Genomic DNA, 26,065 nt, shown 5'->3' with positions numbered 1-26,065 from the left:
GTTCCAGTGCCACCAGTGCTGGTGAATAGTTGTATTCTAGGCTGGTTGGAAAATGATTGGAGGGTTTCTTCATCATTACAAATCTTATCTACAGGTCTTAAACACAAAGATGAATGCTGCATCAAGATCATCCTCAAAGTCCTCTGCAACTTGACTTTGCTGCAGCATTCATCTGGAGATTTCTCTATTAATAACTATGTATACCCGGGTATATGTGCCCAATTCCACTAGGACTTTTGTTGGGCCCTTTGCTGATAATGCCTGTTTGTACATTGGATGCATGTACTATTATTAATCTTTTCTTTTAAAGCTTGTATTATTTCCATGCTTGCATGCATCTATATGCTTATGGTTAATATTATATGCTGGTTACAGTAGTTCTTCTGCTCCCAATTAAATTGAGTAGATTTGGGGTTCATTTTCCAATCACAGAGGTCCTGTCCTGGGTAGAGGCACTGCCAACTTAAGTGTCAAACTCACTTTTCCACTTTGCAAAGGTTCGGCTTCTCTTATTTACCTACAGGTTTACTGCAATATCCTGTTTGGGGAGGGACATATGTCATAACCACCGAAAGGGGGCTACACCTTCAACACATAACTATCCAGCTAACATTTTCAATGTTTCCATTTGCTTTCATAGACTAGAAAATGTTATATTCCAACAATCCTGTAAATCATTTAGTGAGGTACCACATACAGGGTTGAAAAAAACATGAAATGGTGTCAGCTCAAAAGATAGGTAAGGATACTATTCTCCAGTTATATGTAGCTGATTAGTATGTGCTAGACTTACCAAGAGTACAGATAATGGAGTGGCTTGTGGAACAAGTGAAAAAATAATGTGTTTCTACCATGCTGTTGTGTACCCAATGTTTCCTGTTGTTATTATACTGAAAATTACTCTAGGAAAAAAAACATGAAAAAAAGACTTCTGCCTGAAATGAACTCCCCTGTAAGAGACTAAGATGTATCGAGGGGAGCATAATACACTCCACATATTTGTGTGCTGGGATGTCTTAGAGCTATATCAGATTTTTCTCACAATTGCAATACAGTAATTTTTTGGTTTGTGATGCAGATATTATGCCATATTAAGTCTGCGTGCACTAGGAATCAAATCAGGGCAACATGCTGTGTCCTTTGTTTTTCTATATCCGCTAAAGGTGCTTAACTCAATTTTGTCAGCTCCCTGTGGCTAATACTGTAGTTATAACACTTTTTTTTTTTTAAATATCTAATAGTTGTACCTGAAATGAAAGGAACGTTGGTTGATGCAACATCTCCATTGTGGAAGTGACAAGCTTTTTCTTTAGACATCATAAAGCTATAACAGGGCTTTTTTCTGTTTTGTTGTATCCCCTGCAAGTCTATAATTATATGCAAAACATACCATTGTCATAAGCAATCTGTTTATGCACACAAAACAATGGATGTTTGCAGCCGATTATTATTAATTTGCTGTTCTGTCCAAAACAATTTTCAAACGTTACAAATGTTCTGGAAAGTACTAATTATACTGTATAGGTAATAACTGCACATCGTCGTATAATAAATATGATTACCCTAAATTAAAATAAGAAAGTTTATTTTCTCTATCAAATTTTTTTTCATTTTCCGCATAAATAAATTTTAACTGGCTGCATTGTGTACTTCCAGCTATTTTCATTCACATATTATCAGTATAATTGTAGGCATCCTCCAACTTGTCAGAAAATGATGTATGTCTGCAGCATATGATAGTATCCTGCATTGCCCAGGAAATCTATGTACTAAAGTTGTACAACTTATCATTAACCGCTTCAGCCCCGGACCATTTTGTAGCTAAAGGACCAGGCCACTGTTTGCGATTCGGCACTGTGTCGCTTTAACTGACAATTGCGCGGTCGTGCGACATGGCTCCCAAACAAAATTTGCGTCCTTTTTTCCACTCAAATAGAGCTTTCTTTTGGTGGTATTTGATCACCTCTGCATTTTTTATTTTTTGCGCTATAAACAAAAATAGAGCGACAATTTAGAAAAAAATACAATATTTTTAACTTTTTTCTATAATAAACATCCCCAAAAAATATATAAAAAAAAAACGTTTTTTTCCTCAGTTTAGGCCGATACCTATTCTTCTACATATTTTTGGTAAAATAAGCGTTTATTGATCGGTTTGCGCAAAAGTTATAGCGACTACAAAATAGGGGATAGTTTTATGGGATTTTTATTAATATATTTTTTTTTTACTAGTAATGACGGCGATCAGCGATTTTTATCGTGACTGCGACATTATTGACACATTTTTAGGACTATTGTCATTTTTATAGCGATCAGTGCTATAAAATTGCACTGATTACTGTGAAAATGACACTAGCAGTGAATGGGTTAACCACTAGGTGGCACTGTAGGGGTTAAGTGTGCCCCAGTGTGTGAGTCTTAGTGTAGGGGGCGTGGCCTGGCATGACACGTCACTGTTTGTCGTTCCCTATGACAGGAAACAGACAATCACTGACTGACACTAGGAAGAATGGGGAAAGGTTTGTTAACCCTTACCTCTCCCCGTTCTTCAGCTCTGTGACCCGATCGTTGGACATCGGCGGCGATCATGTCCGCGGGTCCTGTGGGCGCAGTCAAGATCACAGGACCAGGTCACGAACGCGCCGCCGCCCGCGCACGCGCGACCCACGGCTAGGCTCTTAAAGGCAAGGTACCTGTAGGTGCTTTTGCCCAGCCGTGCCGCTCTGCCGACGTATATCGTCGTGTGGCGGTCCTTAAACGGTTAAGGAAAAAATAACACATGATTAACTTAGAGAGCAATTTTTATAAAACTGTTAAAATATGTAAATATAACCAATGAACAAGTCTACTGGTCTTGCAATGAAAAAGCAGCTTAGCAGCTCTGCAAAACTAAACATCTTCACAAATGATGTCTGTGCCTAAATCTTTTACTGTAAATAGTGATTGAAAAAAAAGGCAATGTTTTAAAAGGTAACCTCCACAGAATATTAGTATTTAACTTTCACTGAATCATCATATGTGACATGGACAGCCATATGTCAAAAAGTAAATTGCTCTAAATATTAGTATGACCCTACTCTCCTTACTTGTGCCACTGAAAAGTGGCCTTATACCACTGATCTCATGAGTAGGGTTGAGTGAACCCGAACAATTTACTGTAAGTTTGGGTTCGGGTTCGGCAATGTAATGGCGCGCTGCAGGGCAGCCAATCAACATGTGTTTAACTTGTGTGACCTAGAAGCCATCACAGCTATGCCTACTAATGGCATGGCTGTGATAGGCCAGTGCAGCATGTGACCCAGCATGTGACCCAGCCTCTATATAAGCTAGAGGCACATAGCACAGCACGTCACTCTGCTTTAGATAGGGTAAGGAAAGGCTGCTGCTGCTGCTGCTGCTGCTCTGAGGGAGAGAATTAGATAGGAGTCAGACTGTCCTGCTTCAGAAATCATATTAGCGATCTACATAGCACAGCAAGTCACTCTGCATTAGATACTTTAGGGAAAGGTTCCTGGTTTTGCTTGTAGGGAGAGAAATAGATAGGAGTCAGTCCTGCTTCAGAAATCAAATTACACCAGCACTGCATATGTTACTGTGAGATACACCCTTTATATACTTTTCTTCTATTGTGCTATTCAAAAAACATCAATTTAGGGCAACAAAAAAAAAATTGCAGTGTTTACACCATATCTGTATGTGTGAGATACACACTTTAGATACAGTAGGTGTTTGTGATATTGTGCTTTTAGCACGACAGCGTCGCGCTGATACTCGGCGACATGGTGCCGAGATCTCGCCGACATCTTGCACTCACTGGAATAGTGACAGCACATCCCAGCAAGCGCGTCATAGAAGCGACGGGAGATCCGACTTGGATTCCCGCCAATTCTACACGTGTGCGGCGTTTGTTATGAATCCTGAGGGGGAAGTCCCCGCCGGATTTTAAATAAAAATCCGGCATGGGTCCCCCCCTCAGGAGCATACCGGGCCCTTAGGTCTGTTATGGGTTGTAAGGAGAGCCCCCCTACGCCGAAAAAAACCGGCGTAGGGGGTCCCCCTACGATCCATACCAGACCCGTATCCAAAGCACGCTACCCGGCCAGCCAGGAAGAGAGTGGGGACGAGCGAGCGCCCCCCCCCCTCCTGAGCCGTACCAGGCTGCATGCCCTCAACATGGGGGGGTTGGGTGCTCTGGGGCAGGGGGGCGCACTGCGGCCCCCCCACCTCAGAGCACCCTGTCCCCATGTTGATGAGGACAGGGCCCCTTCCCGACAACCCTGGCCGTTGGTTGTCGGGGTATGCGGGCGGGAGGCTTATCGGAATCTGGGAGCCCCCTTTAATAAGGGGGCCCCCAGATACCGGCCCCCCACCCTAAGTGAATGAGTATGGGGTACATCGTACCCCTACCCATTCACCTGCAAGAAAAGTGGTAAAAACACAAATAAACCACACAGTGTATTAAAATATTTTATTAGTCTGCTCCGGAGGCCGCCCCCTGTCTTCTTTATTAGCTCTTTTACCAGGGGGGGCTTCTTCTTTGACGTCTTTGGGTGGGTGGGGGCCGCCGTCTGGTTCTCTTCCACCGCCGGGGGGGGGGTGGCTTTTAAAAAAGCCCCCACCCCCCCGGCGGGTTTCCTCCGGCGTCTTCGGCGGGGCTCTTCTTCTTCCGCTATCCCGACGGGTCTTCTCCGCTATCCGGGGGGTCTCGCCGCTCTCCGCTGTTGACTCGTCGCACCCCGGTTCTTCGTCTCGCAGTCCGGTCCCTTCTTCCGTGCTGTACGTCTTCTTCCGCGCTGTGACGTCATGTTCTTCACTTCTCTTCTTCTCCCGATGTTGACTCGCCGGTCCTCCTCGCTGAAATGACGGATGCGCGCCTTGCATCGGACCTATATAGGCCTCACAGTCCCATCATGCTCTGTACCTACCCATGTGATACCTACCCACGTTATACATACCCCGACAACCAACGGCCAGGGTTGTCGGGAAGGGGCCCTGTCCTCATCAACATGGGGACAGGGTGCTCTGAGGTGGGGGGGCCGCAGTGCGCCCCCCTGCCCCAGAGCACCCAACCCCCCCATGTTGAGGGCATGCAGCCTGGCACGGCTCAGGAGGGGGGGGCGCTCGCTCGTCCCCACTCCCTTCCTGGCTGGCCAGGTAGCGTGCTTTGGATACGGGTCTGGTATGGATCGTAGGGGGACCCCCTACGCCGTTTTTTTCGGCGTAGGGGGGCTCTCCTTACAACCCATAACAGACCTAAGGGCCCGGTATGCTCCTGAGGGGGGGACCCATGCCGGATTTTTATTTAAAATCCGGCGGGGACTTCCCCCTCAGGATTCATAACAAACGCCGCACACGTGTAGAATTGGCGGGAATCCAAGTCGGATCTCCCGTCGCTTCTATGACGGCTCTGTCTCCATCGCGGCAAGCCAGCTCGGCGCTGGCTCCCGCGATGGGGCTCGTAGGTGCTCAATCTCGCCGAGAAAGAGAGCGAGATTGACACAAAATCGGGTTCACCTACTGTACGTTTCTTCTATTGTGCTATTCAAAAAACATCCATTTAGGGGGAAAAAAATTGCAGTGTTTCCTCCAGTGTTTACAGTGTTTCCTCCATAGCTGTACGTGTGAGATAAACACTTTAGCTACTGTTCTTCTATTGTTCTATTCAAAAAACTATATTGTGCAGTGTTTCTTCCAGTGTTTGCAGTGTTTCCTCCATATTTTTTATTTTTATGTATTTTATGTTATTTTAAGTTATTTCCCTATCCACATATGTTTGTAGAGTACTTGTCATGCTCTTACCAACATTGTGCTGCCATTTTCAGCCCTCTAGCCCTTTCCATTAGTTTTTTAGAGACATTTTAGTACTGAAAAGTTTGGGTCCCCATTGACTTCAATGGGGTTCGGGTTCGGGGTCAAGTTCGGGTCAAGTTCGGGTCCTGAACCTGGACTTTTTTCTGAAGTCCAGCCGAACCCGTCGAACCCGAACATCCAGGTGTCTGCTCAACTCTACTCATGAGTACTTTTTTTTTTGCACATATTAGAAGTATCATCAAAAGTGAGGAAATTAGGGTATGAAGCAGGCATCCCAAATGAAAATTAAGGACAACTACTAAACCTATAATTAATGTGCAAATTATAGACAATTTAAATAATGTCTGACAGAAGTAAAAATTTTGGGTACCTACTCCCACAGAACGTGGCAAAGTGAAACTGTATAACCTGTGCTTAGTTAAGGCCACCTATGCTAGTTCACAACCTGGGTCATGCAGGATAGCAGTAGGAAAAGGACAAAGGTTATCTAACTTTATTTTCCATTTGCAGGCCTGCTAATTGATGATGACATGAAGATGAGGAGGGACAATCACAAAATAGCTCAAATTCATCTCGCATAGTTACAGTTTACAAACATAATTGTTAAAGTGGTTGTAACCCTAAAAATCCATTAAAGCATGAATAGTAGCACAGTGCTGTGTAATTTGTCCCTTTCTATATTCTAAAATACCTAGTTGATCCTGCCTGATATAATCCCCTCTGTAAACTGACCACGTTTATCATGGCTACTGATCCTTAATACCTTGGTCTGTTTATGTGCCTTCAGTGAGCCTGCTGTTTCTCCTTTCTCTTTCTCCATCACTGCCTGTCAGCTAGTCTCAGTGCCGATCTGCTCCCCGCCCCTTCCGCTGCTATAATTCTAAATACTGCTAAAATAACTTTGTTTTATTCCTAGAATTCCCTGAGTTACATTAGTGTATGTGCTTTATAAAAAATATGCAGCTTTATACCTTATTTCAGAACAGCGCTCGTGTGACCACCCACTGCTCTCCTCCTCTCCTCCTCTCCTCCTCTCCTCCTCTCCTCCTGGCTGATGTCAGAGGGGTATTCTCAGCCCCTGATGCTGTAGTTCTCAGATCAGGGGAGGAAAGCTGTGGTCAGTCACGTGAGTGCCGAGGGGCACTCTGAAATAAGGTATGAAGCTGCATATTTTTTATAAAGCATATACACGAATGTAACTCAGGGAAGTTTTTAAAAAGTCCATACGCTGGGGCACATAACTTAATATAACACAGGATATTCTAGGAATAAAAAAAAGTGGCTTTATAACCACTTTAAAGTTGATATGGAATCGTACAGGATGTATTACATAGTCTTTTTAACATATATTCATCCACTTTTGATTATTATTAATAAAGTATATTTAAACTCATATTTATGTAAGTGATATGGTCATGTTGGCTGTCCTTACATATATACATTTATATTTTCTCATTTGTCTGAATGCCTGTCATGTCAACCTTCCAAAAGCAGAATATATGGTGGCCCCAATTAAATGTTTCCACCAAAACACTGTAAAATTACAGTTTACTTTGCTTGAAGTATGCATATATATTTTAAATGCTTTTAGCCTTGTATTTAAATATAGTCATAAATCATCTTTGTAGCCATTATGTCTCTTTGGCACTGGTAAGAATTACATTTTATAGCTGTAAAATAAATCTCATGTTATCTTATTAGACAATGACACATAAATTATACATAAAAGGCAGAACTTTGAATCAGCAACATTTTTTTCCTGACAGTTTTCTCTCAATGGCCTATATTATGCTTTCAGAGCGATTTATCATGTTTTTTAAACTGTGCATCTATTTTTATTTTCTAGTCAAGATAATAATAAAAAAAAAAATAGTGATGGACGTCTGTTAGATGGATTGGTTTCTAAAAAATCAAGTGTAACAGAACTATTTTGAGAATAGCAAACAATTTTCAACAGTTATGCAAAGAAAATTTCCATTACTGTGTCTTTCATGAAGGTTTATATTATTATTAAATTGAAACCAGAAGTGTTCATGTTCGCTGTTATTGTTTTATTGCCTTGTTATTATAGACGAGAATAGTAATGGGAAAGAACAAAAAATAAAGTTTTAGACATTGCATTAATCAGAGCCTTATTTGTAAGAGTGAACAATTTAGAAAATTCTTTAGAAGTAATGGAATTATTTAAAGCATATCTGTAATATAGCAGTAAATGTAATGTTGAGATGAAGGAGAATTGTGGCAATAGATATTAGACATGTGCATTCGTTTTCGTCCAAATGCATTTTTGTCTGAATTTCTGGGATTTTCGCAGTCGTTTTAACAAACGATAACAAACGTGAAGAATCAGAAATCCAAAAGATCCGACATAAAAAATGCTTTATTTTCATTTTGTTGCGACAACAGTTCAATATAGATAGAAGATTCGACATGATGGTGACAATAGCGATCTGTGTCTATCGAACCTGCGGTTGAATGTGCCTAACCTTAACTCTATTAGTCCAAGATTATTCAACATAGCGAGAAAAGATTCGACATGAAGATTCATCGAAACAGTTGCCGCGAGCAGAAATTTATGTAATTATTACTAGTCAGTCATACAACATTAGAATTCTACTATAGCTTGTGGGTGGAGCATTTGACCGGAAATGTACGATTGCGACGTCATACAGTTTAGCTGCTTTGTCGAACATTCGACAGACACCATAAGCCTTCAACTGACAGATTCGACTTTAATTTGGATTTTCGGACGAATACATTTTTTAAACACTTGCCGACCACCGCACAAACTTATACGTTGACAGAATGGCACAGACAGGCAAATGGGTGTACATGTACGTCCCTTTAAATTTGCCTCTGTGTGGTTGCTTGCGCACCGCCTCCGGCGCATTTGCGACCCTACCGCAATGTCTGCCTGTGTCCTGCAATCAGGTCACAGAGCTGAAGAACAGGAAGATTTCATCTGCCCGTTCTTCCTAGTGACAGGTTACTGATCGTCTGCTCCCTCTCATCGGGAGCAGCGATCAGTGACATGTCACTCATAGCCACGCCCCTTAACAGTTAGAATCACTCCCTAGGACACAATTAATCCCTTCCTAGCCCACTAATGTTTAACCCCTTCACTGCAGTCACATTTACGTAGTAATTCGTGTAAGATGGCAAAAGCTCACGCATCTCCAAAGACTAATCAAGACGGGGGTCTTGAAAGGTCTTATATCAGAATTGTACGAACGGATCAGCGACCAGTTGATAGGAAAAGAGAAGCTGAGCAAGAATAAACAGAGGTGGGAGGAGGATATCGGACTCATAACAAATGACCAATGGGATAGGATACTGGAACTAGGGACAGTGGTTTCATTAGCCCCCTCACAACGGGTTTCTCATTTGTTTCTCCTCCACAGGGTCTACTATACCCCCAAGAAACTATATGGATTTGGATGGAAGTCAGATGACAAATGTCCCAGATGTCAAAATACAGGGGATCTCATCCACATGATGTGGAAATGCCCAAAACTGCATAGATATTGGGCTAAGATTCTGGACATTATAAATGCAACCTTTGGAACCACTCTGGAACTTGAAGCCAGGGTTTGTCTATTAGGATGCATTGAAGAGAGAATGGGGCAGAGGGATATATTAGTAGCAGCTATAAGATGCCTGTTTCAGGCGAGGAAATTGATCGCACTAAAATGGCAAGCACAAAATCCACCCACAGTAGAGGAATGGTTTAACGTAATGAATAGCACAATTGGGAAGGAAAGGGGAACATGGATTAGAAGGGGTAACCTCAAAAAATTTAATGTAATATGGGAGCACTGGTTATGTAAAATAGGCCGCTCACTTTAATCAGGGAAAGTTAGGTAAAGAATAATCTAAGGAAAGGAACAGAACCAAAAAACATGTATGCACTTTAAAAGTAAGATAGGAGGGAGGGAGGGAGGGTTGGGAATGGGATTGAAGGAAATTTTTAACCTATGCAATTAATTTTTTGTATGCACATATAATGCACTGAATATAGAATATGGATTTGTATTTTTTCTTTCTCTGCTATATATGTATGGAAACAATAAAAAAAAGTATTGAATTTAAAAAAAAAAAGTGTCCGATGTGTCTGCCATAATGTCACAGTCACGATAAAAATCGCTGATCGCTGCCATTACTAGTAAACTTTTTTTTATTAAAATGCCATAAAACTATCCCCTATTTTGTAGACGCAATAACTTTTCCGCAAACCAATCAATAAACGCTTATTGTGATTTTTTGAACCAAAAATATGTAGAAGAATACGTATTGGCCTAAATTGAGGAAAAAATCTTTTTTTATATATTTTTTGGGGATATTTATTATAGCAAAAAGTAAAAAATATTGCTTTTTTTCAAAATTGTTGCTCTATTTTTGTATATAGCGCAAAAACTGCAGAGGCGATCAAATACCACCAAAAGAAAGCTCTATTTGTGGGAGAAAAAAGGACGTCAATTTTGTTTGGGAGCCACGTCGAACGACCGTGCAATTGTCAGTTAAAACGATGCAGTGTTGAATCACAAAAAGTGCTCTGGTCTTTGGCCAGCCAAATGGTCAGGACCTGAAGTGGTTAACAAAATGAAATAAATAAAAACAAATTTCGGGAGTAACTAAATAAATGTATTGATGAAAACGAAATTCAGAAACAAAATATTTCAGTGTGTTCTAATAGATGTAAAACTGGGTTCTTCCAATGATAAAGGTTTTAATGTATTGTGGATATGTCATCATCATTAATAAATATAAGCAACAGCAAATACAGTACAGTAATTCCATATTCTACCATTCATAGGCTATGGGGAAAGCTTTATATCTTTTAAAAATGTTTTTTAATAATTTTCCTTTCTTCCTCCCTTTCCTGCAAAATGGCAAGAACACTTTAAAGCCAAACATATACTATATACTTTAAAGTAGACTTAAAATGAAAGTCATAAAAACAAGAATGTTTGAATATGTAGAGCTGGTTGGGCTCTTTAAATTTATCCCAACATCACTGACAAAATAAAAAGCAGCAAATAGCTTTTTCTCTCTTCTCTCCCCTTGATGGACAGCATAGAAAGAGGGGTGACTGGACTGAGCACTAATTGGCCGTTGCTATAGCTGAGGAGGACCTGCTCCTACCAAGAGAGGCAGAGGAGAATGCTGAATGGTTGGGTAGGACAGGGAGATGGTTGGAGATGGTTGGGTATGGCCTCTCAGCATGCTGAGCACCTCCCACTGGAGAAAAGCAGAGACCCACAAAGAGTACACAGAGTTTGGCCAGGATCCTTAGGGGGAGAAAGGGTGCCCAAGGATGTTTGAGCCCAGATTCTGATGCCTAGAGCCCAGAGATAGAGAAAATGGCTCGGGGCTAGAGACTGTGCTACTGAGTTAAGGATTTGACATTTCATATATTCTTGACCCTATCTTCAATGTTGACCCAGCACTGTTGCTACTGTGCCAGTGAATTTGCCAGTGCTTTTCTGGGTACACCTTGGAGTGTAAGTTAATTGGGATATTAATGGGTGGTGCGAGCACCTTGAAGAATTTAACTTGCTATTGCTTCCACTGTCCATGTTTGCTATGGAGTTTGGATTAAATAAAAAAAATGATGTACATTTTTTTTTGTAGGTAAAAAAAATTGTATATACAGGTGCAGGTGCCATGCAGACTGTCAGTGTAAGCTGTCTGCCCACACATCGTATGGGCAGATAGTTTCAAAATGACAGGAAGAATCAATGAACTACCACAGCGCTCAACAGTGCCCTGGTAGTTCCTTAGTTCATTGAGAAATACAAGATGACAGCTGCAAAGGCGGTCGGTACTTGTAGTTATCACATTCACAGAACACTGTGAATGAATGACGTGGCCGGCCAGGCGTGACAGCAAGAGGGGGGGAAAGATTGGAGATGGGTGCGGAGACTGATGCTGGCAGACTCTGTACTTTGTCCCACTCGTCAGTGGTTAGGTAGGGTATCTCTGCAGTAGGCAGGCTGCATCATTAATGTTAAAATTATTTGTACTGTTACCCAGTGTTGAGAAATGTTGTTCTTGCATTAAGTGGCAATGTCACTCTCTCACAGCAGCCTAGTGCACATTATTACACCGGTTGCTTACCAGGCAGTTGTAGAGAATGATCGATGACACCTGGTGTTGTATTGCTATGATACAAATACTGTATTGTCATTAAACTACTGTATTGTCTACTAACCCATTATATTAGATGGCTTTATTAACTCTAATGCCGCGTACACCCAATCATTTTTCAGCATGAAAAAAACGTTGTTTTTCAAAAACGTAATTTAAAATGACCGTGTGTGGGCTTCACATAGTTTTTCAGGTTCTGAGAAACGACAATTTTTTTTTCGAACATGCTGCATTTTTTAACGTAGTTTTAAACTATGTCGTTTTTCGGGTTGTAAAAAATGATCGTGTGTGGGCTAAAACGACGTAAAAAACCTGCGCATGCTCAGAAGCAAGTTATGAGACGGGAGCGCTCTTTCTGGTAAAACTACCGTTCATAATGGAGTAAGCACATTGATCACGCTGTAACAGACAAAAAAGCGCAAATGGTCTTTTACTAACACGGAATCAGCTAATGCAGCCCAAAGGCGAATGGAACTTCCCCTTTATAGTGCCGTTGTACGCGTTGTATGTCACCGTGCTTTGCTAGATAATTTTTTTAAAACGATGGTGTTTAGGCAACATCGTTTTAATGATGAAGTTGGGAAAATTTTGTTTTTTCGACATGCTGAAAAACTATTTTTTTTTTCATGCTGAAAAACAATTATGTGTACGCGGCATGAGGCACATTTAAATTGTTTAATGTGTGTCTCTGTTCTTGAGCCCAGGGAAGGGTGGGTCATCACAGGTGCAGGGAAAGGGAACCCCAAACAATCCAGCGGCTCCTTTGGAGGTCAGGGATACATATATTACATGCAGATTGTTTGCATATATGAATAGATTGAAGTTAAAACATTTAAAAAAAAATCACCAAACATCTTGGAGCTTTTCACATGGGTCATATGCCCACCTCCTGTCTCTTTCAACAACACACAGCTAGGGGCTCATCCAGGTACTGGAGAGAATATAAGCATATTGTTAATGGACATGACTGCCTTTAGTCCTCTAGCAGGCACACAAAGGAAAAGGTGACAATACCACTGCTCCATTCAAGGGCAGGGGTTGAACATTGTCACCATTCAAGAAAAAGTCCTGTGCTCATACAGTGACTGTTAGGAACAAAAGGTAACATTTACATGATTATCAGACCAACAAAATGTGCTTTCTATATATACTGGGGCATTAATAAACTAATTTGAAGCTTAAAGAAGTTGTATAGTCATTTTGTTAACTTTTACCTACAGGTAAGCCTATAATAAGGCTTACCTGTAGGTAAAAACATATCTCCTAAACCATTACGGTTTAGGAGATATTCCCCTTGCAATGAGCCATTGACTGCAGCGGCGCATGTGCAAAGGAGATTCTCGGATGAAGGCCAGGCAGACGCCAGACCTTGCCGGAAAGAAGCCTCTGTGATACCCGGAAGACACGCCGAGGCAACATATCAGCATAGCAGAGAGGCAAGCACCGAATTCACAAAGAACTTGCTCTCAAATCTGCGCTGGGTTTTTCAGGCGTAAGCCGACGTAGGTGGAAGTGGGCGTGCGCATGCTCACAATCACGTCGGAACAACTGCCTAAGATACGCCGGATCACTGCCTACGACGTGAACGTAATCTATGCCCAGCCATATTCACGTCCAACGTAAACTACGTAAAATACGGCGGCTTATGTTCCCTGGTCCATACCTTTGCATGGGTTGCGCCTCATATATGGGGAATAACTTTACGCCGGACGTACGACTTACTCAAACCGTGTTTATTATGTGCCGGGCGCAAGTACGTTCGTGAATCGGCGTATCTCCCTCATTTGCATATGTGAATAGAAAATGAATGGGAGTGCCAAATACGTCCAGCATAAATATGCGCCCACTCTCCGCTGGCGTAGGCAAGTTACGTCGGATGAAGCCTATTTTCTGGGGTATCTTAGTTTGTGGGCACGGCGCACAGATACAACGGCGCATATTTGCACTTACGCGGCGTATCTCGAGATACGTTGGCGCAAGTGCTTTGTGAATCCGGGCCATATGCTGTTATCAGCAGTTTTGGGCAGTGGCGTTTTTGAGCAGTAAAAAAAAAAAACGAGTGGGTTCTGAGAGATGTTTTTCAGCTGTAAAAACGCTATAACGCTGATTAATGCTGATAAACGTCAATAAACGCTGATAAACGCTCAAAAACATCACTCATCAGTGTTTTTTAACGTTTTTGATCCATTGAAAAAAAGAAAAAAAAGTTCAACCAAAAAACGCAAAAAAAACGCTAAAAAACGATATTGAAAAAACGTTGAAAAGAGATGGAAAAAGTTGAAAAAAGTAAAAAAACTCACTGCAAGCTACTGGCGTTTTTATAATGTTATTTTAACGTCCAGTGTGCATGAGGCCTAATAAAAGTCATTATGAGCAAGCAATTAAAACTCTTCTTTGCTTAGCCTAACCTTACCAGTTATACCTTATTTGCTGCAACATGAAATTGCTCAACCTCTTTCATTCACTACTATATCTTTAAATACAGTAAAACCTTGGTTTGCGAGTAATTTGGTTTGAGAGCATTTTGCAAGACAAGCAAAATGTTTTAATAAATATTGCCTTGATATACAAGCGATGTCTTGATATAAGAGTAGCATCATGTCACAACTGAGTATAAATAAGAAGAGAGGAGCCTCTAAGTGTAGCCATATGGTTACATTTAATGAAGGTACAACATTTAGCAACTTATTGCTACACTTAGAGGAGCCTCTCTTCTCTTTTATACCCTGTAAAAAAATGCTTTGATATACAAGTGCTTTGGATTACAAGCATGTTTCTGGAACGAATTATGCTTGCAAACCAAGATTTTACTGTATGCCCCATAGTGGTTATCATAACCTACATTACATTGATGATAATGTATGTTTCGTTCCCTTGCACAATTATTTTGCGTTTAACCTCTTCCTGCTGATGTGGTGTATATATACAGCCTACAAGAAAAGGGGAGAATATGGGAATCCCACCTGTTTATAAAACTGCAGTACTCACTGATAGTCTCGGGGGGTGTAATCAACAATATATAACTACAGATAGAAAAAAAATAAAAAATAAACTGTGCTGCGTGCTGTTATTTAACTAATAACTATTGCGATGCTCTATATACTCTTTGGAAATATATGGGTTAGGATTGAATGATGTATGGATTATTTACCCCGGCTACAACAATTATCGTACGATTGACATAGATCGGCAGTGGAGATCTCTTTTACATACAAAAAGCGATATACATATATGTGTGTCTATTATGATCTGATGATGCAATTAAATATATGTTTACAATAAGATACACACCTGAAATAAGTATACAATAAATGAGTTTTGTGTATGGTGCAGGGCGGCACACCATGTCAACATTTTTAATTAGTTTAGAGCACTTGTGGGTTTATCACAGATAATGACTGACTGGTAAATAGGTAACAGCACTTGTATTTTAATCAAACAATTGAGGGCGGGTTGTGGCCCCATAAATACACCAGTGCTCACGGACTAGTGCCCAGTTCTGAAGAAGTTCCTAGGAATAGGGAACAAAACATGTAATCTCTTGGGAGTAGCACCCCCCCCCCCCTCTACACCCACTACGGCTCAGTGATATTTAACATGTAGCTGAAACCATTGTCGTCTGGAGGACACTATATGAGATTTAACTGATTGACATCAGGATGACCATCTCTTTATACAGACGTACCTTTTACCAATCTTGGATTGGAGCTTACACTGTATATCTAACTCAGAGACATTGACCATAGCATCACCTGTACACCATCCTCATCTGTTTGCTTTTAAGTCATCTACTCTACATTATGGACATACATGTACCGATCAATGGACAACTATTTCTGTGAGTAAAGCTTAGCCTTCAAAGCAGTGAGTAAATCTGCATAGCCAACTGCGGCTATTACTGCTTGGAATCCTGCTGTATATTACAAACCACTTGTCAACTAGGATTTATCCATCAACGTGCTTATACATTGACACATGACACCTGGCAGCTTCTGTTAGAAGATACAATATATTATGAGCCTTTGATTATATATCATTCGTACATAAAAGGTAAATACCCACACGCTGTGGGATACCTATCTACTTGGCCATAATAGATTATCTTTCTTATTACAGCTATTCAGGTGATACTTAGCTCTGGACATACCTCTGAGTAGAAAAATAACCTTTTCAATGGCGTTTGATACGCTTTATATTCACCTACAACTCTGTTTTCATGGAGAACTGATTGAGACTATACCTGTATTGTTGAGGTTGATCACCTGTGCCTCCAATGGATATCTCATCTTTTAAATTTTTTCCATTGAATGGTTTTCTTACATCTCTCTCCTAGTGTGTGTTACTGGGGTGGATTCATATACATATACATATTCAATTTGTGTATTTTCTCCAGCGCATGGGTTCCACGTGTGGACAGTGTGTACAATACCTGCAATAAGGATACACTGCCCCACGTAGGAACACATTAGGGTACCTATTTAGACAGTGACTCGGTGATTGCATTGGGTGTAGGGGTGTTTGTCTTTGGGGGAGGGTGGGTGTGCATGCTGTTCATTTGTCTCCCTTCTAGGGAGGCACTTTCCAGCTAGTCAGCTGCTCATACCATCATTGGATTATCATATGGGTATTTTTTGGTCTATTCCCTATATTAGGTAGGGGACTTGATGTTTATATGTCTATTTGTATTTTTGATACATAATTTTAGTGTTCTATTTAATAAATGTGCAGTTAACTCTTTAGGGTGTGTACTTGTCCGTTTCTTTTTTATTTATATATACAGCCTCTCGATGGGTGGCCTTTAAACACTTTTTTGTGCTAATAGTGCATGCCCTGCGTGCTCCCAGCATAGACACCGGTGGGGATCCGAAAGCCCCGGCGCATACTAGAGCTTTTCGATCATGTGACCATTGTGACAGCCAATCACACCTGTCACAAAACCTGAATGCCTGCCTCCGCCTCCCAGCACTTAGAAGCTCTTAAAGGGCAGGGAAGTGTTGGCAGGAAAGGGTTAATATAAACCTTTTTGTAAAACATTATTATTTGACAATTATCACTGATATAGAATACATATGAGACTTTTTTGCTGCATGTTCTCCAGAAAAAGTGACATTTGCAGTATGAATTATGGTTCATATTTTCCAAGGGTTTGTATTTGGAGATAATTTAAAGAAAGGGAAAAGCATTTTAAAGTAAATAATTTCATTAAAAATATTGGGGACATTATTGCTGACTTGAAACAAGGTGGTATGAAGGGCTGCAATGCTGGCTTACTAGCTTTCATACTTTTTGTCTCACTGACCTGAAACAAGTATGCAAATTAGGCAAGCTAGAGAAAAGTCAGGAGTTCTTATTTGCATAATGTTTTGGGCTGATGGCTCAACCCAGATTTAGTGAAATGAAATACATAAGAGCAGGGACAAATCACCATGGCACTCTGATCCCTTTAAAGAGGTGTTTGAGTCTGGGGAAAAAAGATTTAAAGACAGCAGCTACAAATACTGCAGCTTTCAATATATGAAGACCTACCTGTCCAGGGAGCCTGCGATGTCAGCACCCCTGCTGATCTTCTGGTCGTGTGCTTCCGCCGTCATTTCCACTAAGGGAAACTGGCAGTGAAGCCTGCGCTTTCTAATTGGCCCGGAGGTGGGGGGCTGAACTTCTTTGGCACCAACTCCGGAAGGGGGGAAGGGGGACCTGGGACCGTCCCCCCCTCCCCCTGAAAGGTGCCAAACATGGCACCGGAAGGGGGGGAGGAAGCAAAAAAGCAGAAGTTCTACTTTTAGGTGGAACTCCGCTTTAACTTATCTGCTAAATTGAACACTCACATTCATTGCACGTCTGTTTAGGTTTCAACAGCATCTCGAAAATGTACCTTACATATTAACTAGAGGTTGAGAATAGAGGAAGGGGGGAATTGCTTACTTTATTAGAAGATCAACATTGAAGACACTTCTGGAATCTTGAACAATCTAGTTTAATTAAGAACATTTAATTGTAGTTTTAAACACTTAAGGACCGCCTAAAAAAAGTCGGCAGAATGGCACAGGCACGTACAGGTACGTCACCTTTAAGAGCCCAGCCGTGGGTCACGTGTGCGAGCCGCCGGCGCACGCAGGCAACCCGGTCCGAAGCTCCATGACCGCGCCCCACGGGACCCGATCGCCGCCATTGTCCCGCAATCGGTCACAGGAGCTGAAGAACGGGGAGAGGTGTGTGTAAACACACCTTCCCTGTTCTTCACTGTGGCAATGTCAGTGATCGTCTGTTCCCTGATATAGGGAACGACGATCACTGACGTCACACGTCCAGCCCCGCCCCCTATAGTTAGAAACACACATGAGGTTACACTTAACCCCTACCACGCCCCCTAGTGGTTAACTCCTAAACTGCAATTGTCATCTTCACAGTAATCAGTGCATTTTTATAGCACTTTTCGCTGTGAAAATGACAATGGTCCCAAAAATGTGTCAAAATTGTCCGCCATAATGTCGCAGTCACGAAAAAAATCGCTGATCGCCGCCATTAGTAGTAAAAAAAAAAATTATTAATAAAAATGGCATAAAACTATCCCCTATTTTGTAAAAACGCTATAAATTTTGCGCAAACCAATCGATAAACGCTAATTGCGATTTTTTTTTAACCAAAAATAGGTAGAAGAATATAAATGTAAATTGGGGGTAGTGGCGCTGCCTATGCCTTCATCCTTATACACAAGTGTGAGTAAGGTGTAAGTGAAATAGAAAGAAAACAGTAAAATTGTAATATCAAATGAAAATGTTACTAATTAGTCTGATTACTAGACAGTAAGCAAAATACGTGCAACAGCTGGGATCAATAAATCCCCAGACTAAACCCTGTGTAAGGTGTGTCTTGCTGAACATGTGCAATATCAATAAATACCGGTAATACTAATAATAAACAGTGAGCAAAAATTGGTGCAACAACTGTGATAAAATAGATCCACCAATTAAGACCTGTATATGGTGTGATTAAGGGCCCACAACAGACCTGCCCCAACACCACTCTAGGTCTCGAGGGTCAAAGTAACCAAATAATATAAGTGAAAGTGAAATGTCAGAAACAATCAAGTGAAAAAAAGGAGGGAAAGACAAGCCGCAGCCTGAACTTCCAATGAATAGTCCAAATAGTTCAAAACAATTCGAAAAATAAATATGTGGCACAAGAAGGAGAGGTACAACAGTCTCTGTGTCATTTGTTGTATACAAATAAATCCAGACCATAGGACTTGGATGGAGTTTTTTGTGGTAGGGAAGGTGCTCCTATACACAATATTTTTGCGGTGATCCCGGTACTCCCCAAAGGGGTCCCCACTCACCAGATGTAGCTCCCCGCCAGGGGTGTAAGGCGTGTAATATAGGCTTCCCAGGCACTGCTCCAAGTTGTCTCCTTAGAAGGTCTCAGTTATTGACTCCAACGTATATACAGGCCCACAGATTCCAACGGTCCCTCAGAGGGAAAAAATGCTCCAATAGTGTAGTAGTTTTTAAAAATATAAATAATTTATTACAGCCAGCGGTGATAAAAGAAGTACCGCACTCCACGCAATGGAGCAGCTTAAAAACAATACTTATAATCCAGAATATAATTAAAACAAAAAAAAAAAGCTCAGGTGCATATGCACTGAATAGCTCACCGGGTACACAGAGGCGGTGGTTTGCAGCGTGCGCTCCAGCTGCGTTCTACCTCACGCTGACTCGGAAGTGACGTAATGCGCAAATTCCGTCTTAGGAATTCCGCCTTAGAATTGTGGGGAAAAATGACAACTTCAAAAAACTCACCATGCCTCTTACTAAATACATTGGAATGTTTACTTTCCAAAAAGGGGTCATTTGGGGGGTATTTGTGTTGTACTGGCTTGTTAGGGTCTCAAGAAATTAGTTAGGCCGTCAGTACTTCAGGTGTGATCGTTTTTCAGAGATTGGCACCATAGCTTGTAGACTCTATAACATTCACGAAGACCAAATAATATACACCAATCTGCATAATGTTTACCAAAGGTATGTAGCAGTATAAATTATGGGCAAAATTTTTGAAGAAAAATTACTAATTTGCTAAATTTTATAACAGAAACAAAGAAAAAACATTTTTCTTTACCAAATTTTCCATCTTTTTTCATTTATAGCGCTAAAAAAACCTGCAGTAATTAAACACTACCAAAAGAAAGCTCTATTTGAGTGAAAAAAAGGACAAAAATGTAATATGTTGCATGACTGAGTAATTTTCATTCAAAATGTGAGATCACTGAAAGCTGAAAATTGGTCTGGTTAGGAAGTGCCTAATGGTCAAGTGGTTAAGTGATACTCCTAATTAAATAACTTCATATAATGTATAAACCACAATGAAAAGATCTAAGGCATCCCAAAAGCTTCTATCTTTAATAACATAAGTTAACCAATAAAGGGAATCACTTAACTTCCAAACTTTCTGCATTAATTGAACACAATGCAATACTTTATTTTATTACAAATATGCAGAATATAAAATCTTGAAATGCAAAAAGGAACACAGACTGCCTCCTCAATACTTTAGAGTTTTACTAGGCATTGTTGCAATGCACAGGTTCTCTTTGCAACAATCTGGAGAGCTGAGAATCCCCACTTTTAATACAGGAGAAGAATTTCCATACTCACCAACTTCAGAATAATTATCTTTCACAAAAATGAAAACCCTGTACTTAGGAGCTTCATATTAATCAGTCAGATTCAAACCTGCCTTTGGAAGTGTGTATATGAATGAAGATATAGGAAGCAAAAAAACAGAGAAGGGTATATAACACAAGCTTCAGAAACTACACTCCTACTGAGTCCGTTAGGTGTTCCTTGGACATTGGCTAAAGTTCATTAAAGATCATTTACATTAGGGTCAATTAAATGATCTAACCATCTTTAGTTCTGTTGTAGCATTTTTGTCACATCATATAAGGCCGCGTACACATGATAGGATCGCCAGAGGAGAAAGGTCTGAAGGACCGTTTTCATCAGTCCAAACTGATCGTGTGTAGGCCCCATAGGTTCTTTAACCTTCGGCCAAAAAAATGAGAACTTGCTTTAAAATTGAACCGATGGACGCCTAACTGATGGTCAAAACCGATCATTAGTATGCAGAATCAAGTTGACGCATGCTTGGAAGCATTATTATTAGCATTATTTTTTTTCAGCACGTCGTTGTATTTTACTTCACCGTGTTATGACGCAATTGTTTTTTTTAACCGATGGTGTGTAGATGCGATGGACCATCAGTCAGGTTCATCGGTTAACCTTCGGACCGTTCTCATCGGATGGACCGATCGTGTGTACACGGCCTAAGTTGTTTACTGATTGTTTTCTCTTAATGCATTCTACGTAATTTTTTGATCATTATATTCTAACATACTGGCCTTAATAAAAGTGCATTTGATGAGTAAAAGCAAAGGGTTACAAATGATTTGAGCGTGCAAATTCCAGACATTAATTTAACCTGAAAACCAGACCAAAACACTAGTTTTCCATATTTATATAAACTTCATTGCTTCATATAGTATTGATTTTTTCATTTCATAACTCAGTGGTCAGGAGTAAAACTGCTTTGAATCATGACACATATGATGTAAATATATTGGTTATAGCAAAGCTTTTTACACAGATTATTTATTGATTGAATTTCATACAGCAAGTTCATGTACAGTATATAAAGCACACAATGTCTTGTGATTCGACAGAACTGCTCTTGTTCATTGTGTATAAAGAAAAACAATAGATTATCTGGTTTGATTCCTAAAAATGTATCTAATGCCACAATTTAGCAAACAATTTACATATTTTAGGAAATTATGGTCTCTAAACAATTTTTAAACTTAAAGTGGTTGTAACCCCCATTTATGAAATCTGACCTGGGCACATACATCTGTAGTGTTTACTTATCTCTCTGCAGAGCTCTAAATCCCATGTCTTTCTTCTGCTCCATTCCTCTATTATCAGCAGAGTCACTTCTGACAAGTTCTCCAACACACGAAATAACAGCAGCTGCAAATTTGTGTCGGGGAGGGAGCTTAGAGGTAGAGAACTGCTCTATTTACAGTACAGCTCTGCAAGTTTCTTAGTTTCTCTGCCTATGTGGAGAGGGGGTGTGTGTCTTTCCTCCAATCAGCTCTCACCCAGACTGGCCTCGCACTACTGAAACACAATGTGCACTTTCTAAAGAGTGTAGAAAGCTGAAGACAGTAGATATACATGTAAAACATAAAAAAAGGGGGAACAAATATCTGCGCTAACTTAAAGTAAATAGAAAAGCGGCTAGCACAGTTTGTAGATAAGTAGATAAGTTTGTAGATAAGCAAACAAAAACAGTGTAAAACATATGTAGGGAGATTTCATCACTGTGTATCATCTGAGGCCATTCACTTCACTGGGTATAGGAGAGGGTTTACAACCACTTTATTTATGAAAAGATAGCCTATGCGAGAGTGTCGGTTGTGTGAAGGTGAGAAAAATGTGAAATTACGCCCATCAGGGTTTAGGAATCTTCAAGTGTCAATTAGTTGTAGAGATTGAAGCAGGGATTTGATTAGTTTAAGGGTCCTGTATGTAATGCAAGTTTTCCCATTGGAAGTGTCATTCGGTGGGCTAAGTGGCACATTGAAATCCCCTCCCAGGATTAAACATCCCGAGGAGAACCCTAGGAGCTCCTGTACTATTTGTTGGCAGAAGGACACATGCAATTTGTTAGGGAAATAAACATTGGCTAAAGTCAAAGGGCCAGATCCACAAAGAAGTTACGTTGGCGTATCTATTGATACGCCGCGTAACTTCTAGGATGCTCCGGCGTATCTTTGTTTTGTATCAACAAAACAAGATACGCCTGAAGCTGGGCTAGATCCGACTGACGTACGTCTTAGTATGCCGTCGGATCTAAGGTGCATATTTACTCTGGCCGGTAGGTGGCACTTCCATTGATTTCAGTGTAGAGTATGCAAATTAGCTAGATACGCCGATCCACAAATGTACGTCCACCCGGCGCATTTTTTTACATCGTTTACGTAAGGCTTTTTTCGGCGTAACGTTACCCCTGGGTCTATGAGGCGTACGCAATGTTAAGTATGGACGTCGGGTCAGCGTCAAATTTTCCATTGTTTACGTCGTTTGCGTAAAACGTTTGCCAATAGGGCTTTGCCTAAATTACGTTCACGTCGAAAGCATTAACTATTTGCGATGTGATTTCGAGCATGTGCACTGGGATAACCCCTCTCAAAGTAGCGGCGGCGTACCGTAAAAACGATACGCTATGCCTGCTTAAAAATACGCTGATCTACGTGGATCTGGCCCATAGGTGTGTTGTTGTACAGACCCTTTAAGAACACAAATCTACCTCTGGTATCTAGCATTTTTTCTTGTAAGATAAAGGGAGCAACCTTGCTTATAAAGATGGATACCCCTCTAGCCCTGGAGTCATCACTCGTGGGTGATATGCCTCCTTAAAGAAAGAATTTGTCAATTTGGGACATGGTGCATTTTAAAATGGGTCTCCTGTAGGAACACAAAATGTGGCCTTCCTTTTTTGGAGCGTCTCGCGGGAATGTTCAAGCCCTTGAAGTTGTGGGATATTATGAATGGACCTCGGCCGAGGTCCACGTAAGCCATGGCGAGATCTCAGAGTGAGATGTTCTGGAGTACCCCAAGGATACAAAACTATTGGTTTCAAGTTAGTAGCAATGCAACTATGTTCACATAAGCAAATCAAAATTTACTATACCAGTGGATAGAAGCTATAGAAAAATAAGAGATGGTGGAGTGAGCCGAACATTTCCCTTCTCAGGCAAAAATTTCTGTCCTGAGTATGAAGTAAGTTAGTGCGTCCAGTACTCAACAAGTAGGTGTGGAGGCACTTGGTGGGGGAAGAGGGAGGCAGCCAACAACTGGGTAAACAGTCAGCCACTCATGCTTCAGTTAGCCCATGCAGCTTCCCTGTTACATTTGGTTTTATACCTGAACAGGAGAGGCAGCTGGTCAGCATATACTGGAACTGACCCCCCTGTATTTTCCTTCTGTACCCGCTGAAAGCCTACTTCTTCTCTTCTCCCTCCCACCAGCATTCAGCTACAGCAGGAGGAAAAAACAGGTATCGGTTACATATGTCCAGGTTTCTCTTCATTGTGTGCTCACTTGGTCCCCCCTAAGCAGCACTGCTAGTTTCCCCCCCTCTCCACTCCCACCAACTGATACGGGACATGTTTCAGGGTGGAGAGCAGAGAATATGTAATTTACCAGCCCCCTTTTTTTCTGAATGAACACAGTGAGTGATCGGTACAGTTGTTCATTTAGATCTACACCTCTCAAAGGTTGCCTACCCATGCTCCAGGGTGTTCAAAAGAATTAAAGTGGTATGTCAAAATGTGGACAGTTTCCCCCCAAAAATTTAAATTACCCTCCCAATATGTAAATAGTATACCTATCTGAAATAAGTATTTAGCCACTTTGAGCATCTTGGCACATGGTGGGAGTATCTTGGTGCATGGTGGAAGCGGCAGGTGGTAATGGGGGGCTGTCCCTTGTTAACTTTTGCAGGCCACATGCTTCAAGCCACACCTCTGTCTCAGATGTGTACAATGACAGGGATTTAATCTTCTGAAAACATACTTTCATTTAAATTGCCTAATATACGTGCCTAAACCTGTAGATACTGCTTCACTGATCTGTTTTACTATGTGAATATGCTGCAAATTGTAAATAAGCCTCAAGGCTTTATGGACTCTCATCACTGCCACTGCTAAGTGTTCAATTTATTCACAGTACTGGAACTTGTCAGCCTAATTTACAGAGCAGGTATCACACCAGACAAGCCAATCAAACACAACACCAAGAGGGAAAAAATAATTTCATAATAAAATTGTTTCAACCCTCGTTAGCTCCTTCATTCAAATTATTAATAAGGTAATAAAACACAATTACAGGGAGAGTCGTTTTCTCTCTCAGCATCTTTCATTTGCAATCTTTTTTCTTCTTTCCTTTGATTAATTTGTTCTACAATGCACTTAGCAGCAGTATCAACTCCCTCTACCCCCCCCCCCTTCTATTTTCAAAGCCAGACAAGTAATTGTAGAGACTGTTATGGAGCTTCTGCAAAATCTATGAGTAGAACATTGTACAAATACACTATACATGGTTATCTGGCACTTAGGCAGTTAATTTACGCTGCTGCCATACATAGCGATTACTGATACTGTGAACCATGTCAACAGGATAAAAAAAATCATGTTTATTATGAAGAGTAAAAACTTTTTTTTTTTTTTTGTTTTGAGCCCTGGTTCACACTGGGTACGATTTGGAACGATTTGAGATGCGATTTGACATGTCAAATCGCATCTCAAATCGGCGGCAATTGTCGGCAATGGCACTGTCCTAATCAGTGCGATGCCGCATCTGCGATTTCAAAAAGTAGTTCCTGTACTACTTTTTGCTATTTCGGGCCGCGATTTACATTAAATTGCGGCCGAAATCGCGGCAAATCGCGGCAAAATCGCGGCCGCGAAATCACGGTAAAATCACGCATTTTACCGCAAATTTGAATTCGCAGCAGTGTGAACCTAGGCTCAAGGTAGATTATTGTGGCTTTCATGTCTGAAACAATTGGGTCTTGCAACCTGAGATTGTACTACTGGAAAATGACTGAAGTTTTGCATAACACATCATTCATGCTAAAAGCTTGGCATGTTCCTTCAAGGCAGCCAGGAGCTCTTACCCTTACAGTATATGTCACATTGGTGTATCACGTCATGAGCAATACCCTTTTCCAGTAAAACGCTACCTTCATTTATTAATGTGAAGCTCTGGGTTAGGACATGTGTGGATTGCAATTGAATAAACAAATGTTTCTATTGACAGAAGGTAAAAATTACAGCTACTCATTTTTCAATAAAATGTTTTACAATTTAGAATTTTAGAATGTAGACCATAATCTTCAGCTTGTAGCATGGATTCACAGCCTGTTAGTATTATGAAACCATTTAAGGCACATACCAGAACAACTCCACTAAATGCTATTCCATGGAGGGGAGAGTCTTCCTGTAAAAATAATAAATTCTTTGTCCCGTTTCATATATTTTATGCTATAT

Source organism: Rana temporaria, chromosome 2 (genome assembly GCF_905171775.1).
Source record: "Rana temporaria chromosome 2, aRanTem1.1, whole genome shotgun sequence".
Lineage (NCBI taxonomy): Eukaryota > Metazoa > Chordata > Amphibia > Anura > Ranidae > Rana > Rana temporaria.
Note: the sequence above shows the minus strand (reverse complement) of the source record.